Below are 18454 nucleotides of genomic sequence, written 5' to 3'. Positions count from 1 at the left end.
GTCGCGGTTCCAAGACATTCTGTGCGACAACAAAGCCCAACAAGAAATAACACCCGGAAGTACTCTTCCTGTCACTAGCACTGCCAGCACTATCTGAGCCCGTGCAACCAATCAATCTAACTCCATCGCCCCTAACAGTCCAAACCATAATCCATTGTACCCTATAGGTACCTTAACACATGTTTCGCAACCACCCAGTGCATTCTCCTGCGCTGCATCATAAACTGACTCAATGTGTTGAACATGAAACAGATATCCAATCTAGCGTCGACCAGATACATCAAAGAACCAATCAACTGAAAATACAAGTTAGGGTTCACCAACTCAAAATCTAAAGCATGTAGCTTCTTCCAGTCGGTGATCATAGCAGTAGCCATAGGCCTGCAACCTATGAAACCGGATTCGTCCCCCAGGCCCTACGTGTCCCGAATCCGGCGAATCAGACACGATTCGGGCATATTCGTGCCCGAAAATCGGGACACGTGGTGTCCGATCATGACACGTTCAAATCCGGAACATGTCTCGATTTTCGCACACAAATCCGGAAAACAAGTACCTACGTGGTGTTATAAAGGTGTATTTCCCCATTCTATTTGCACATTCACTTGTTTACTTCGTTGTGGGTTTGTTGTGAGTGTTTAGGAGCAAGAAGCAAAGGGTGTGGGAGCATTTTCAAGGAAATTCAAGCAACAGGTAAGTTCATTTTCTCTCTTTTTTTGCATTTTTATTACAGCAGTTTGCATGTGCATTTCTTTTACAAATTTGTGCATGTTTTGTTTTTTTTACAGCATTCATGGCTCAATCAAGGGCAATAGGTAAGGGGCAAAGGAAGGGGAAGAATGTCCCCATTGGAAATGTCGCTCCTCTCCCAATTTCATCGGGGTCTGCAAGTGTTGCCTCTATTGCAAGTGGGGCTGCAACAGCAGCTTCAAATGTTGAGGGAAGACTTCCTCCTCAAGGTGACAAATGTCCCTTTTGGAAATATGTCACAAGAGAGCAAGGGCCACCCAGCAAGGTGAAGTGAGGAGGCAATGTGAGTTGGAACTATTAGCTATTGCCACAACACTTTCAGGAGCACATATTTTTGAGTTTCCTTAACCAGGTCGTGGAATTGGAGCTTGTAGAAATGTGCATTTACCAAAGAGGAAAGAAATGCTAAGAGAGTCCAATGTTGGTATGGCAAATGTGGCTGCAAAATTTAAAAAAACCAAGAATGATGACCCCCTTCCATTCTTGAGGAAAAGCAGCAACAAATTCCCATTCGAGAATTTTGGTGGGGGACAAGCAGCAAAAAGAATGGCAATTTCACTTGATCCAATGGCCAAGATTTTTCAAAAGGAGAAATGGGAAGAGCTTGATCTCACCATTGCCTTTTTTTCTATCAAAACTTCACATCCTTTAATGTTGCACGCTCACCTCTATTTATTGAGATGTGCCGAGCTCTAACTCAAGGGACTCCATCAGCCCACATTATAGACGAAGGCAAAAAAAGAGGTGGAAAAAATGCTTGAGGCTATTAAAGCATAACGGCCAACATCTGGGGTTAGCATTGTTTCTGATGGATGGACAGATCTAGCACGACACCCACTCATCAACTTCATGGTGTCTTCCTTGAATGGTCCAGTTTTCTTGAAAGCAGTGGATGCACTTGGACAATACAAGGATACACAATATATCAATGAGTTGTTTGTTAAAGTTATTGAAGATGTAGGTGTTGATTCTTGTGTGCAAATCATTACAAATAATGCATCTGTTTGCAAGGTTGTTGGCATGACTGTGGAAGCTAAATATCCACAAGTGTTTTGGACACCTTGCATCGTCCATTCATTGAACTTAGCACTGAAATCTATTGCTTCTGATGTTCTTTGGATTGGTAACATTATTGAGGATGCACGACATATCCGTAACTTTGTACAAAATCATACAAATGCCCTCACTATCTACGAGGAGTACAGAAATCTATCATTGTTGAAGATTGTGGATACACGGTTTGCCTCTTCATTCATCATGTTGAAGAGGTTGAGGGAGGTCAAGTCCGCTCTTAGGGCCATGGCTATTTCAGAGTTTTGGTCTTTTTGGAGAAACACAGATCAAGTAGCCTCTAAAAGAGTGAAGGACACAATGTTAGATGATGTTTGGTGGGAGAGGGTAGATCTACTTATTCAAATCATGGACCCTATCATTTCTTTGCTTCGATTTGCAAATACAGACCAACCCATCCTACGAGAGGTTTATGAGGAATGGGATTCCGTGACTAAGTCTGTGAGGAGCGTTATTTTACAGAGTGAGTGCCCTAAGTATGAGACATCATTAGAGGCTTTCTTCACCACTATACAGGATATTCTTGTCAGCAGATGGGGCAAGAATTGCACACCTTTACGTTGTTTGGCTCACTCATTGAACCCAAAATACCACAGCCATGAGTGGCTGAATGGTGGACCTTCCCACAGATTCCCTCCTCACATGGATGGTGAAATCTCACAAAGGAGAAAAGATGCATTCAGGGGGGTTTTTCAAGGTCGAGCATCGATTGATGAGGTGGAGGATGCCTTCGCAGAGTTTTCCACTGGCACTAGTCGATTTGCAGGGTATGGTCTGATTAGAGACAGGGGGGTTAAGAATCCCTATTCTTGGTGGGCAAATCATGGGGCAACAAGCCCTCCTCAACAGCAGTTAACCATAAGGCTCTTCTCTCAGGTTACTTCATCCTCTTGTTGCGAGAGGAATTGGAGCACATATGGGAATTTGTATAGTGTTAACAAGAGCAGGCTTGAGAAGTCCAGGGCAGAGACAATGGTGTATGTGCACACCAGCCTTCGTCTTATTTACAAGCAGAGGGATGAGTGGTTGAAGGGAGGATGTATTTCCTGATGATATGGTTTTGGACAGCAGTGTTGAGTTGGCATTGGCCAACATGGATCTCAATGATCCAATGCTAGAGCCTGTCACATTTGATAATGGTGATACTATAGAGGGGTCATTCTCCACACCAGCAGATGCAGAGATGAGTTTGGATACAGGAGAGGAGGATACAACAGAGGAGAGCACTTGATGAGTTTGGATGATCAAAGCATTGACTTTGACTCTTTTGTTGATGAATTGAATCATTGTATCTCTATATTGAACATTTTATGATAGTCTAAATAAGAAGAAGAATTTGAAAGGGTTTTCCCCCTTGTGGGGTTTTTTCCCTGGTTTTTGACCAAATCTTATGTCTCTTATTGCTTTTGATTGTCTTTTATTGTTCATTGCATTTATAGCTCTATCTACAATTGTTATTTGTTACTGGAAGATTAAATTGAATTGCTAATTGAAGAAAGAATTGGGCTAAAGTGATTGTATCATAATAGAAGAGTGAAAAATTAACACGGATATGGACTCCCATTAGTCAGTCACATGACCGTGGCACTTGGCCATGAAGTCTTTCCCCTCCATTGCCATTTACTTACACCAACACCTATTAATTGAAGGGATAACCTTGGAAATTCCACCTCCCCTTGGGGGCTGGAAGCACCTAATAGGGTTGACTAATTAGCCACCCCTACAAAGGGAGAGAACCCCTTTACGAGACTTGGTCTAGTTATATATTTGAAGTTGATCTTAGTTTGAAGTATTGATATGCCTTAACATTTAAGTATGGTCCACTTAGATGCATTTATAATCTTAGCATCTAATGAATGGTTGCTTTCACTTGACTTTGATTTAGCATTTCCAGGTGGTCCAACACAGTGGAGGCCTTGAGGGCACCCTACTTTGCATGATGCATAGGCCATAAATTACATTCCAAAGAGCATGATGACTTAGTAAATGCAACATTTCCCACATTTGGCGAAGCATTGGGCCTTTTGATGACTTGAGCACTTGATACACATCCCAGAGCACCCCCAGGAGCCAGAACATTAGGCTTCACTTAGCTAGCATGGAGGATTCTTGCCAATGTACCAGTGGACCCAGCATGACCCCAAGTTGGCCTTGACACTACCTTATGGGCATGCCATGACACAAGGCCCAGATGAGGATGGCCATCCTTAGAAAGAATGAAGAGGGCTTGTTGAACCTGATGGAGCCCTGGCGTTGGAGAGAGGAGGCACCACATTGTTCATTTGACACCCTTGGAGATGACGTGTGGCACCCACAGCTGGATTTTGGACCCTTGGAACTGCTTTGATGAATATTTGGGGATTTTCCTCAAATGGAGGATGATCATGATGCTTGGAGACATTTCCATCCTTGACTTTACCTTGATGCAGCCTTATAAGGGCATGATGACATTAACTTTTTAGATCTACAGCTCACACATGTGAGATTATCATGGCATATTATATTGTAAAGCTAGTGGGTTGGCTTGTAACCCAAATTTACTTATTGTCCACTTAAAAATCAAACTAGTGTAGGGCCTTTTAGTTAGAAGTTAAAAGAGGTAGACCTTATATAAATACAAAGTCATCTCTTTCATTTGTTCATCGTCACTTGTGAAAAACTCGACATCTCTTAGAAAACTTGTCTTGGCTATTGTAACTTCACTACTTTTTGGAGTTGTGATCTTTTCTGAAATTTTGGCTATTGGAGAAGAGTGCTTGTTGTGGAGACGTCATTTTGGGATAGAGAAGGTGTGTTCTTAGATATCTTGTGAGTATTTTTTGTTGAATATCTTTCATGTTATTACATGTAATGCATATTGCTAGGGTTTCTATGTTCCATGAAATGTTTGGTGAATTTTGCATGCATTAATTTTGTATCCTAAGACTTCCCTAGGGAACCTCCTAGAGAGCTTATCTCTAGTAAACTTATCCCCTCATAAAGTGGTAGTTTGGGTTAAAAAGTGAAAACTTAGGGTTTTCCCCCATACTCCGTTCAAGGTTTGATATTTCCATGGTAAAAATCCCTAAGACTCCATCACCCAAGTAGATAGAAGACACTAGCATCCATCTTAGTGATCAAAAATCATAAAACCTAAGCAAGCCGCTAATGTTCGGATTTCAGGTTAAATTCAACTAGGGCATGAGCATTGATCTGATTGGAAGTCATTCCACCTTGTTGAGCCTAAAAACATCAAAACTTAACAATTTGCATGCTTGAAAGTGCTTCCCTAGCACTGGCATCATCAACCCTAAGCAATTATAGGGCTTCAAAAACCCTAATTTTGCAATGGGGCTTCAACTTAGGGTCATTTTAAGGTTTGTTTCTCCTGTTGTTGATCATACATTTAAAGCAAAACTTTTCTCTCCTCTTATATGCTTAGTTGTGCTATTGTTGAATCATACATTGAAGACCCTAGGCTACAAGGCTCTCTTTAGAGGCCTCTTCATAAGTATGATATTCCTTATTCCTCATGGTTGTCATCAAGGAAAACCTTATATCGGTTCATATACCCATGTGAGGAGGCATCCTTATGGGGTAATGGAAAGTGATGACAATAAGGGTGCCACAAGTATCTCAATTTTCCCTAAGGTATTAATATAAGAAAGGAAAAAGTACATCAAAATAGACGAGGTTGCAGATAAAAATAAAAATAAAAACATGGTAAGAAACAAAAACTTCAAACCCATGCAACATTTAAATTTGGTGGCCACACATCTTCATCTCCTCAAGAATCTTATAGCAAATTTCCTTAATATTGGTGGGAGGGATGAGGTGTATGAAAAGTGTTGTGGTTCTTTGTCCTTGCAGTATAACATGTAATGTGCTTTGCTCACCCTAATGGCATGATTTGAAGCCCCTAGAGGATACAAGAGCCCCAACTATGAGAAAGCTAGAACTTTGTTATTAGACAAAGAAAAAAGCAAAAATTCAAAGAGCTTTGTCATGGTTTATAGATGAGTGGGGCGACTTTGGGGTATCGATTATATTAAATGGTTGAACAAATGTTAATAAACCAATGTTTGATAAATGTTATTGGTGTTTCTACTATAGGTGTAATGTTTCTTATAGTGTATGACTCCTCAATCATTGCATCTTCTCAAAACTTTGCAGATATGCTACTAATGTGGTTCACGTAATCATTGATACTGTGGTAAATTGTAAGGGAGCAAAAAAAATCATTGAGGAGACTTATTCACACATCTTTTGGAATCGGTGCTTGGTGCACACATTGAACCTTTTGATGCATGATATTGTCAAGCATAAAGAATGTGATGGACTAATCAGGTACATAAAGGAAGGAAGGAAATCATCAAATTTGTCAGAGGGCATACAAGGGTCAACTACTTTTATGGGACTTACTCCAGGTTGTGACTGCTTAAGACCGCAAAAACTAGATTTGCTAGCTATTACCTCACCTTTAGGTGCTTACTGGAGGTTAGACAAGATTTGGATGTTATGTTGATGAGTGGTGCATGGGATGACATGAGCACTAATAAAGATGGTGCTAATGTAAGTGAAGGAAATTGTTCTTGACAATCATTTTGGGTCACATATTAGATATATTTTGCAATTCACCAAGCCAATTTATCACGTGGTCAAGCTTGTATATTCATATTGGCCAATAATTAAGGAGTTGTGTGAGCAAATATATGCATGTTGGGGCTAATTAAAGACATTGTTGAGCATAGAGATGTCAACTTGTATACATATATTTGTGTAGAGGTATAAAAATGATGGGAAACACTAAACATTCCACTACATGTATAATGGCTTTCATCACCAACACCTAGTGGGGGGACCAAGAGAAAACCACACCAAGACCTAAAGGTTTCAATTAGTTATATGAAAGCACTACACAAATTGGTCCCTAATGAGGAAGAGTGCAACACCATATGGAGATAGTTGAGCCACTATATCCTTTACAATGGTGCCTTTAGGACCAACCATGCAATCAAAGATCAAAGGAATTTGTCTTCTCTCGAGTGGTGGAACATGCATTGTGATGCTACACCACAGCTACAACGTTTGGCAACAAGGGTTCTCTCAAAGGTGTTGAACACTTCTTGCACACAGAGGTGTTGGAACACCGACAATTTCATCCATAATGTCTAAAGAAACAAGTTGGATGGAAATCAGGTAGAGGACTTGGCTCATGTTCATTACAACTTGCAATCATTATCCCACAACTATGAGGAGGCAAGGACAAATAAAGACTTCATGGTTTGGGACAAAAACCCACAAGAAGATAATTTGGACGATAGAGTGTTGTATATCAAGCAATTGGAGGATGTTCTTACAGACGATAATGATCGTGTTGAGATGCCACTAGTGCCATGGTCCCCATGTCCAAGACTCCAACTACAATAGCAGGGGCTTCATATTCAATTCCACATCTTCCACTTCCATCTATTTCACTACCACCACGTGGAACCCCATGCAGTGGTCATGATGATGTAAAGAGGGGATAATAGTAGATAGATTAGTGTTTTGAATTTGGACTTCTCGATCTTCATACTTCAGAGTGTAGATGGCCTATTTTACAAACATTATAATTTGGTCATGTTGACAGTTGCTAGATAATCTATTTCAATGATAAGCTAATAGTCCATTTTGTATTATATGCTTAAAAATTCGATGTTTTTTTGTGACTACTAAAATCTAGATGGTTGACGCTTGAATAACTAATCATTATGTAATGTGGATGCCATTTTTATACCACTGCAAGTTGATTAGGAATCTATGAATCTATGTGGTCTTCATAAGGTAACTAGTGATTGTGTCTAATTTGGTCATTTCTATGGATTTGACTTTGTTCCACAATGTTATTTTCCTACTTTTCTTCTAACTCTGGAAAAGACTAACCAAGGCATCAAACATCTCCTTCGCCTTGATTTTTCATAGTCTTCTTAATTGATAATTACTTCTAATGATATTCATATAAATTCACTTGTATTCACATTTATCATTAAACGATTAAATAGAAGATCTTCAACAGTATAACAAGAATGACACTAGGATCATAAAGAGATAGTGAAACAAGAAACACAAAGCAATTTAACATGGGAAAACCCACATGGGAGAAAAACCCACCAACCTTTTCCTTAGAAAAATTATCCAATTCAACAAAGATACATCTAGTTCTTCAAGTCAAACTGACTAGTAAAATGGCCTTGGTCACACCTAGTCAAAACTGCTTACAAGTAGCCTTTAGACAACTGAGGTCTATCTGCCCAGAATTTTGTCCTCTTGACTAGAGATTCAGTCTGCTCAGACTTTCGGCCTTCTGCCTAGGAATAGATCTACCACAAAGTTGGGTCTTCCTCAGAGAATGGGAATTGATCTGCCTAAGAGATCGCTTGAACAGAAGTGTAATCCACAAATTGTGTGTTGAGGAGGAGGACAAGTGGCATATTTATAGTGTTGATGAGGTCGAATGGTTATCATATTGATGGAGCTCACTTGATCTTATGGGGGGTCGAATTGCCTTTTTGGGGACAAATAATATGAATTTGAAAATTAATTTTCCCTCTCATTGATGTTGACATGAAGAATGTGTCTTACATATGTCATTATATACATTTCAAGAGCTAAAGTAAACTAACATGAAGAACATGTCTTACATAATTTAAGGGCCAAAATATTAATTATAAAGACCAAACATACCTACAAAATTCAAGACTCCCTCTTAGCTAGGAGGTATTCATAATGACTTTCCCGATGTTCTCTTGTTGACAAATTTCGCTAAGAAAAGGTTATAGCAATTCATCATCAGCATCAACATCACTAATTACCTAGCCAGCAACTCTCACACACAGTAAATCAATAACATCAACTAGTTACCATAATTCTAGTCGGTACCTCTAACCTATGGTGCATCATCACTGTAATCCTGCTTGGTAATACTAACACATGGTACAAAAATAGCATCAACTAGTCACCATAATTCTGGTCCCTCTAACACATGGTATATAGACTAGTCTTGGTTCACCATCATTCCGATAAATATCTTTGACTCATGGTGAATCTCCAAATGCCTCACTCTTCATGTGTAATTCCAAGCTCGATGCTAAATATTCTCATTCAACCTATTTGGAGAGTCTGAGCCTAATGTTGAAAAGCACCCACTCAACTAAGTGTTTGGGCCTCTAGGAAAATTCTTCCTAATTTCAGTCAACATACTTGACACAGGATGAATGACTGTCCTCTACCGAACCATTCTGTTGGAATTTACAGGGTAAGTTCCTCAGATAGAACACCAAAGGACACCGCTCACAAACAGATCACAGATCAATACACCAGTATTCTTGACGTGGTTAAAACCCTCAAGGAGGGAAACAATCCACGGCCTGAGCCAATGCAGCCACTTCAGGCAATTTAATAATGTAAAAGAAAGAAAATTTACATAAGCTTCTCTCATGAACAATCACCTTACAAATGACCCTCCATGCTCTTTAAATAGCGACCATGGACCAATCGAGTGTTAAGCCATGGATCAAGTGTCGGTAATACTGAGGTGAGAATGAACTGTCAGATCACTTCATGTCTAGAACATATCATGATCGTCGGATTGTTAGTTACAAAAGTACATAGTAAAGAAACAGACTTTACCTAACTCTACACTAGACCAAGTTATACTTAACTATTTCCTATGTGTCGGAATATCCTAACATCCCCCCTTAAGAACAACTTGGGATAGGATTGAAGGATGTACAGATATGACACAATAGGAGAAAGAAGGAGGCATTAGAGCCTATCCCCCCTTAGTAACAACTTCTTGAACTCCAACCATAAATCGAAGTTTAGTAAACTTCGCCTCTGTGAGAGCCTTTGTAAAGATGTTTGCAACTTGATCATCTGTTAAACAATATTGCACTTCAAGAACATGGTCATGAATGAGCTTTCTGATGAAGTGCATGTGTAGTTCAATGTGTTTGTTACGTTCATGTTGGACTGGATCTTTGCATAGTTGAATGGCACTTTGATTATCACACCAAAGTGTAGTCGGATGTTGTTGCTGAAAGCCAAACTCTGACAGGATCTGACGATGCCACAGGGCTTCCTTACTGGCTTCTACGGCACCACGATACTCTGCTTCTGCTGAAGGAAGAGAAATGGCACTTTGTTTCTTGCAAGCCCGTGTAATAGGTCCAGAACCAAGAGTGAAGACATAACCTGCAGTAGACTTCCGATCATCAAAGTCACCAGCCCAATAGGAATCAGTGAAACCAACCAATAGAGGAGATGCTTCTGCACTGTAATGAATCCCAAACTAAACTGTACCTCGAATATAACAAAGTATTCTTTTAGCTACTTTCCAATGACTTTCATATGGGTTTTGCATAAACCAAGCAATAAGGCCAACAGCAAAGAAAAGGTCAGGACAAGTATGTGTCAGATACAAAAGTTTTCCTACAAACTGAAGGTATAAGGTAGCATTAACTTTAGGAGAAGTACAAGTGACTGAAAGTTTGGCTCCAGACTGAAAGGGAGAGGGGGTCGACTTACAGTCTTCCATGTGAAAGTGGCGTAGAAGATCACAGGAATACTTCGTTTGGGAAAGGGAAATACCGTCCTTGGATTGCAAGACTTGAAGACCAAGAAAATATTGCAAGTGTCCTAATTCTGTCATTTCAAACTGCTTTTTAAGGCTAGACTTCACATCGTTTATAAGGTTGGGATCACTACCAGTAAGGATAAGATCATCAACATAAAGAACAAGAATGATAAGAGACTTACCCACTTTCTTGGTGTAGACAATATTGTCAGAATGACACCTAGAAAAGCGAGTATCTAAAAGAAAGCTATCCATTCTGGCATACCAAGCCCGAGGGGCTTGCTTGAGACCATAAAGGGATTTCTTAAGCCAACATAAAAGGTTGGAGTCTGTTTGTATAAAGCCAGGAGGTTGTTCCATATAGATTTCTTCATGCAAGTACCCATGCAAGAAGGCAGATTTAACATCCATCTGATGGACTTCCCATTTGAAAGAGGCAGCAAGAGAAAGAACAAAGCGGATAGAGTTCATTTTGGCAACAGGAGAGAAGGTTTCAGTATAGTCAATGCCTTCAACTTGTGAAAAACCCTTAGCAACAAGACGAGCATTATGTTTATCAACTTTTCCATCTGATCCAAACTTGGTTTTGTAAACCCATTTGCATCTAACAAGTTTTTGTCCCTTTGGAAGAAGAACAAAATCCCATGTATCATTTGCCAATAATGAACAATATTCTTCATTCATAGTTGCGTCCCAATCTAGATGGCTTGAAGCTTCTGCAAAGGTGTCAGGATCATAATTCGTTGAAGCTTGAGCCAATAAAGAAGAGGCTCTATTGAACTGAGAACGTGTACGTCGTTGATCTGTAGGATCGCCTGCAAGAGCACATGTTGCATCCCAAGTAGCACAGACCCATTTTGGACACTGAGGAGCTGAAGGAGGATCCCAGGAAGGTGGGGGAGGATTGTCATCCTCGTCGTCGTCATCTGAAGAAGAAATATTTTCAGAAGTAGATGGGATAGAGAGAGGTGGCACATCCGTCGAACTAAGCTCGTAGCCCAATATATTTTCAGCAAACTTTACATCTCTTCTAATCATAACATTTTTGGATTTAGGTGGAAGAAGTCTATATCCTTTGACATCTTCAGAATATCCAACAAAAATACATTTTTCACTCTTAGGTTCTAAGGCTTTATGTTTCTCATCGGGAATATGGGCCCATGCTTCACTTCCAAAAACACAAAAGTGACTTACATCTGGTTTAATTGAGCACCATGCTTCTTCTAAAGTGATATTCTTTAAAACCTTAGTATGAGTGCGATTTACTATGTAATTTGCACAGTCAATTGCTTCTGCCCAAAAATTAAGACTAAGCCCTTTAGATTGAAGCATACAATTAACCATTTCCTTTAAGGTGCAATTCTTCCTTTCAGCTACACCATTTTGTTGTGGAGTATATGGAACAGTATGTTGCAATTGAATTCCATGCTTAGTGCAAAAGTTGATAAATTTGTTGTTAACATATTCTCCGCCACTATCAGATCTTAGCTTAAGAATTTGATATCGGACTTCACTCTTGAGTTTTAAGAAGTATACCCAAGTGCGTCTAGAGAAATCATCAATGAAAGTTAAGAAATACTTGTAGCCAGAGAATGAAACAACTGGAAGTGGACCACATAAATCACTATGCACAAGCTATAAAGGGGCTGAGGCGTGCCAAGAGACACGTTTTTCAAAACTATCCCGATGATGTTTTCTGAGCACGCATCCAGAACAAACACCATCTCTACAAGATACCATAGGAAGACCTGCCACCATATTTTCCTTATATAGATTTTGAAGGGAGCAATAGTTTAAGTGACCAAATCGCTCATTCCAAAGTTTGTTCACTTCATCATTATGAACAACAAATACCGAGGGAGGAGTTGATGACCCAAAGTTGTTAAACTTATACAACCTTGTAGAATCATCAGCGATGTCAGTAGCTAAAATTTGTCTAGGATCTCTTAGGTCCTTAATTACAACATCATGAAGTGAAAATTCAATGGTTTTACCTTCACCAGAATGAGTTATCTGATATACAGATAGAAGGTTGCAGGATAAGGTAGGAACACATAATTCATCATTAAATTGACCATTGTCTAGATGAATAGTTCCAGTCCCTACAACACTAAGAGATCTATCATCACCAACATACATATTTTTGGTGTTAAAATCATTTAAAGAATAAAACATGGCTTTGTTTTTTGCCATGTGATAAGAAGCTCCAGAATCAATGAGCCACTCATGAGAATGAGAAGAAAAAGATACATTTAGTGCATAACCAGACCGATATGCTTGTAACCACATGTTGAAAGTGTTATTCCTGAAAATGAAGTTGAAGTTGAAGAGTGCTCCAAATGGATGTTATGCTTCTTCATTGCTGCTTCCAAGGCTTCCATCTTTTTAAAGAATTTGGATTCTAAGTGGCCATCACGATTACAAAAGTTGCAATGTTTATCAGTCTTCTTCCCTTTGTTTTTATTTGCCTTATCATTTTGTTGAATTGATTTTTCATTTTGAGACTGAAATTGCTTAGGACCCTTGTTTGGTTTAGGACCATTCTTTTTAGGATGTTGCTTCTTAGGATTCTTTGAATTTGGTTGTTGTTGGGTTGCTAAGGCTTTCTTAGAAGAGTTTCTAATATTAAGAAAACCAAGATGTAAGAGTTTTTCTTGTTCTCTTGTTAAAGAATCACAAAAGGCATCAAAAGAGGGGGACTTGTAGTCTTGTCCTTGAGAAAAAAGGCTTCTCTTGTAAAATGGAAGGTGGAAACAAACACAGAGTAGGTTGGTCCCAACTTAGTAAGAATTGAATAAATAAGGCTACTATCTTCTTTCTTAACCTTAACACCTTCCAAGAGAAGTCCAAGAGTCTTGAACTTGGACAAAAAATCTTCAATGGAAGAAAAATTATTGGGGTCCAACATAAACAACTCATTTTCGAGTTGATGGACTCTAATTTCATTTTTAATTCCAAAAACTTTATTAAGTTGTTTCATTGCCTCATCAGGGGTATCAAGTTTTACAATAAGGAATCTAAGGTATGGAGAAAGAGACATCCCTATCAACCCATGTGCTTGATCTTGCCTATTTTCCAATTTGGCTTGCTTATCTTCATCTTTAGGTTTAGACTCTTGGCTTGAAGCTATTCTATAAAGACCTTTACTTCTAAGTAAATCCTCCATGTAGGACACCCATTGGAAGTAGTTGGTGCTGTCAAGAATAACTTGGCATGGACTCTCCATTTTAATAGAAACTGAAGTTCTAGATGCTTAAACTAAGTGTTTCAATGGAAAGATCTCGAAAAATTAAGTCGATTCAAAAAAAACAACTCTGAAAACGGCTTCTGAATGAAGAAGTTATGGCTTTTTGAAAAAAATTGTTGAAGATGCCGACGAAGTATGTGAATGTGCGGAAGTGAATGATAATGTTATATTTAAAAACAAATTAAACAAAAAAAAAAATCGAAACTTAATCTAATTAGCTCACTTTAATAATAAAAATAAATAAAAAATAAAAAAATGTGACCCACTTTTAAAAATAAGTAAAAGTCACTTTTACAATGGTACTTTATGAGTTACCCACTAAATTGTAACTTAAATAAAAGACAAAGAGACTTTAGAATTATAAGTGACTCGCTTTTTATAATGGGTGAGAACACTTTTACATAAAGTAACTTTAAAACATAAGTTACATGTGTTTTTTGAAAAAGTACCTCAACAAAAAGAAAGACTTGAACTCAAGACCTCTATTCTCATAAAGTAACTTTGGACCAAGTGACCTAGTTTAAAAGGTTAGTAATTTTTTGAAAAGAAGGAGGTTTTTTTTTAGTCACTGAAGCTTTGGAGTGCGTGCTTACTTTAGAAAGCTCTTTTTTCCTACAAAACAAAAAACCACCCAACCCAAAATGAACATGCAAAAAAACCAAACCTTACTGCTTGAAGTTAGATTTCGTCAGAAACTAAATATTTTCCTCAGTGTTTCTGATTTTCCGAGATCACACTAAGGCGCGACGGAAAAGAGCATACACATGAGAAAAATCCTTCCTTTCTAATTCTGATCCGAGATCACACAGAGTCGCGGGGCAAAAAGCATACGCAAAAATGAAAGGTATGGATCCGGTAATAAAAAAACAGAGAGATAAATAAACCGAAATAAACAGAGAGATAAATAACTAAAATTGCAAATAAAGACTGTATACCTCCAGATCTAAAAAATGACATAGCTAGGGCTACCAAAAACCTTTTCGCGTGAAATAAAAGGGGTTCTTCACTAGAACAGATGCTCCTAACACAATAGGGCAGTCCTCTCGGCCCGAAAAGAGTCAGAAACAGTAGATCTACGAAACAACAGGCGTATGCAGTTTTACCAATTTCGGATTTGGATCACCAATGGATGCGGCCCTCAAATAGCTCTAATACCATGTAGGAATTTATAGGGTAAATTCCTCAAATAGAACACCAAAGGACACCGTTCACAAACAGATCAGAGATCAATACACCAGTATTCTTGTCGTGGTTAAAACCCTCAAAGAGGGAAACAGTCCACAACCTATGCCCAAGGCAACCACTTAAGGCAATTTATTAATGTAAAAGAAAGAAAATTTACATAAGCTTCTCTCATGAACGGTCACCCTACAAATGACCCTCCATGCTCTTTAAATAGAGATCATGGACCAATCGGGTGTTAAGCCACGGATCAAGTGTCGATAATACCAAGGAGAGAATGAACCGTCGGATTGTAAGTTACAAAAGTACATAGTAAAGAAACACACTTTACCTAACTCTACACTAGACAAAGTTATACTTAACTATTTCCTGTGTGTCGGAATATCCTAACACATTCTCCCTAATCCTGGTCAACATACTTGACACAGGGAGAATGTTTGTCTCTAATGCTATCATATCAACACTCTGGACCATTTTCGCTAATCTTGGTCAACCTAACCTAAGGAGAATGATTGTCCCTGATGCTGCAATTTCATCACTCCCTCTTGCTGAGAGAGACATACTCAATCAATCCAAGCTTGTCCTCAAAGTATACAGACTTCACCATGGAACAAAGGCCTTGTTAGCAATCTACTTAATTGAGGAATAGTACTGAAGCCACACCACTTCCTTCTTTTTGGGAGAATCTTCTAGTCTTATGTTGCCATCTGTTGCACGCTAGATCTTATAGATCCATTTAGAAGTCGTCATTGACTTCCCTTTGACACAATCAAGGTATACTTCAAATTTTTTGATCTACCTACTCCATCCGAGCTCAGATCTCATCTAGTACAATATCTCTCAAAACAAATCATCAATTCTAAGAGAGTCCTCTTGTCATGAGTTTTGCTTTCTTCTTCCATTACTTCCATCTACTGCCAGAGCCTTGGCAGCCTTTGCTATGGACCTACAATCCTCACTAGGAGGCCAAGGAAGAACAATTAAAACCCAACAAAAGAAACAAAGACGAGAGGCTAACTAATAGTAAAATAATAACAATATAATAATCAAGGAAGAGAGATATAAAGTACTTATCTTTTTTAGGATTATAGGGAAATGTCAGCTCCCTCTTGATCTTGGCCTTCTTGCATCCATCTTGTAAATTTATCAACCTCATCCTCGTCATTAGCATGATGTCACTCCTTCCTTACATGAGTTAGGGTTTCTTCTTCCAGCGGAATCGTCATCTAGGGTTTTTGTCCATAAACCCTAGGTCTCTATGTAGGTCTCATGGTACAAGAGTTGTGGCTCTTCTTTTCAGCTCCTTTCTTGAAGCAAATCACACTGATCAAAACTCTGCCATATACTTTGCTCAGGTATTTTCACAATAGTACAATATATGGTATTAGTTTTTCTTAGACTTTAGATCTGTGCTCCTTCAACACATACTAAGAAGTATACTTCTTGAAATTTGGCTTTCATGTTGTTGTATCTTCATGATTGAGAGGTAGTAACTTTGTAGCGATTTTCCACAACACACAAGTACTTCAATACATACCAATCAAGGCAATCAAATAATCTTCAAAAGGTCCTTCACAAATATAGAAGATACTTCACCCTTATGAAATTTGTCATACTAATCAGAAACTCCTTGTTTTGTATTGTCGCTAACCAGCTTCATATGAATAGTCTTTTAAACTGAGCTTTTATCTAGAGCTTTTGAATCAATGCTGCATATTCCTTAATGAGATCAGACTCTTCAAAAATTATATCATGAGATCGTATGCCAATACACTGTACTATTCTTGGAATCACATCGTACGATATCAAACCCAGCTATCTGATTTTCATCACAGTCAGGCATAATGATTCATTCATATTGTTTTTGTAAACCAAACAAAATATTTGCTACCCTACCGATTTGCTCACATTACACTGATTCACAATTCACTGGCTTATTGTTGTACTGAGAGTCACTATCACACGTACTCCACTTGCTTATGCATACTATGCCTTGAGCTTGACAGCAGATTTTAAGGTTTCTCCATTGTACAGACGGATTCAATATTCATTTTGACTCATCAGGTCAGCTCATTAGATACTTGTTGCCATTACACATGTTACACATCTTGTCGTCATCATTCAGACTTAATATTCCTTGCTCAGATTAACCATTGCATATCATTACACTATTGATCAGGTCTGCCTTACAACCATATCATCATACCAGAGATCAGCTTTCGTGTTGTCCTTGCACCACATTGGAGATCATACTCAATTCATTGCCCTTTAGTAATTACCAGTGTTGTTAAAATCGCGATTTTATCGGAAAATCGCGATTTTTTCGCCCAGCCGATTTTATCGCGATTTTTACACCAAAAAATCGGCAATTTTTTTTATACACGATTTTTTCGAAAAAATCGCGAGTTTTTCAAAAAATCGCGATTTTTTCGAAAAAATCGCAGAGGGCGCGGGCAGCGGGCTTTTAATAGGCAAAACACGATTTTTTTTATGTCATTTTGCTGTCTGCGCGCGGAGGAGGAGGAGAAGAGGTGAGGGAGAGGAGCTGAAGGGTTTCCGGCGGATTTGGGAGCGAATCCAAGCGTTTTTAGGAGGAATCCAAGCCAAGATCACCAATTTGTCCGTAAAAAAGGTATGTAGATTAATTTTTTTTTGTTTTGCTTCTATAAAAACTTTGTTTTTCATTGTTTTTAAAGAATTTTTTGAAATTTTTCATTGATTTGGGATGGGTTATTTGTTATGACTATGAGAACCAATTTTTTATTTTTATTTTCTCATTTTTTTTAAACATTGTTTATTTTTTTTGAATTTTCATTGTTTTTTGGCATTTGGTTGGGTAACTTGGGTTTAGAAATTGGGATTTTGGAAATAATTAACTTGTAATTTTGTAAATGCTAAATTGTAATTTGTATTTTGTAATCCTAAATTCCTATTTCCTAATCCTTATTTTTCCATAGGTTTGCAAATTCAAAAACAAACATGCCAAGGAAATTGGATCCTTTCTGGGAATATGGTGACCCTAAAACTCCGAATGATAGACAAAACTTGTATTGCAAGTTGTGTGGAAAGGAAATATTCGGGGGGGTGTACAGGTTGAAGTTCCACCTTGCACAAATCCCTGGACATGATGTGGGGCCCTGTCTAAATACAAATGCTGAAATTATCCAAAAAGCCATGAGAGCATTGGGAGAATTAGAGCACACTAGAGAGCCCAAAGAAGAACTCAAAAGGCAACTAAAAAGGTCAGCTGAAGGAAGTGGGCCAAGTGGCACTGGTTCTACTGCAGCGTCAGTCAATCCGGTAGCTGCATCATCATATTTTGTTCCTCGAACCACACCTGGTTCACAACCAACTATTGGTTCAATGCTAAAAAGAACTGAAAAAGAACAAGCTGACAAGTTGATGACAAAATTTCTCCTCTGGAGTGATATTCCTTTCAGCATTGTAAGGAATAATCCATTTTTCCAACCTACTGTTGATGCTATTGCCAGTGTTGGCCCGGGGTACAAAATCCCTTCTCTTTATGATTTCAGAGGCCGGCTTCTTCAAGATGAAAAGCGTGACTGCACCCAAAGATTGGAGGATTTTAGGGCATCATGGGCACAAAC

The 18454-nt window shown here is 38.6% G+C and overlaps 1 protein-coding gene across 3 annotated transcripts in view; it reads right to left on the bottom strand.

Annotated features, from left to right (window-relative positions):
* The window catches only part of LOC149258107 (K(+) efflux antiporter 4-like), a 246775-nt gene that overhangs the window by 215881 nt on the left and 12440 nt on the right, over window positions 1–18454 (bottom strand). The window lies entirely within an intron of this gene.

This window comes from Pinus tabuliformis, chromosome 6, assembly GCF_031772625.1.
Source record: "Pinus tabuliformis cultivar Carrire ecotype Pingquan chromosome 6, CPIR1, whole genome shotgun sequence".
In the NCBI taxonomy this organism is placed as follows: domain Eukaryota; kingdom Viridiplantae; phylum Streptophyta; class Pinopsida; order Pinales; family Pinaceae; genus Pinus; species Pinus tabuliformis.
This window is presented reverse-complemented; position numbering and strand designations above follow the sequence as displayed.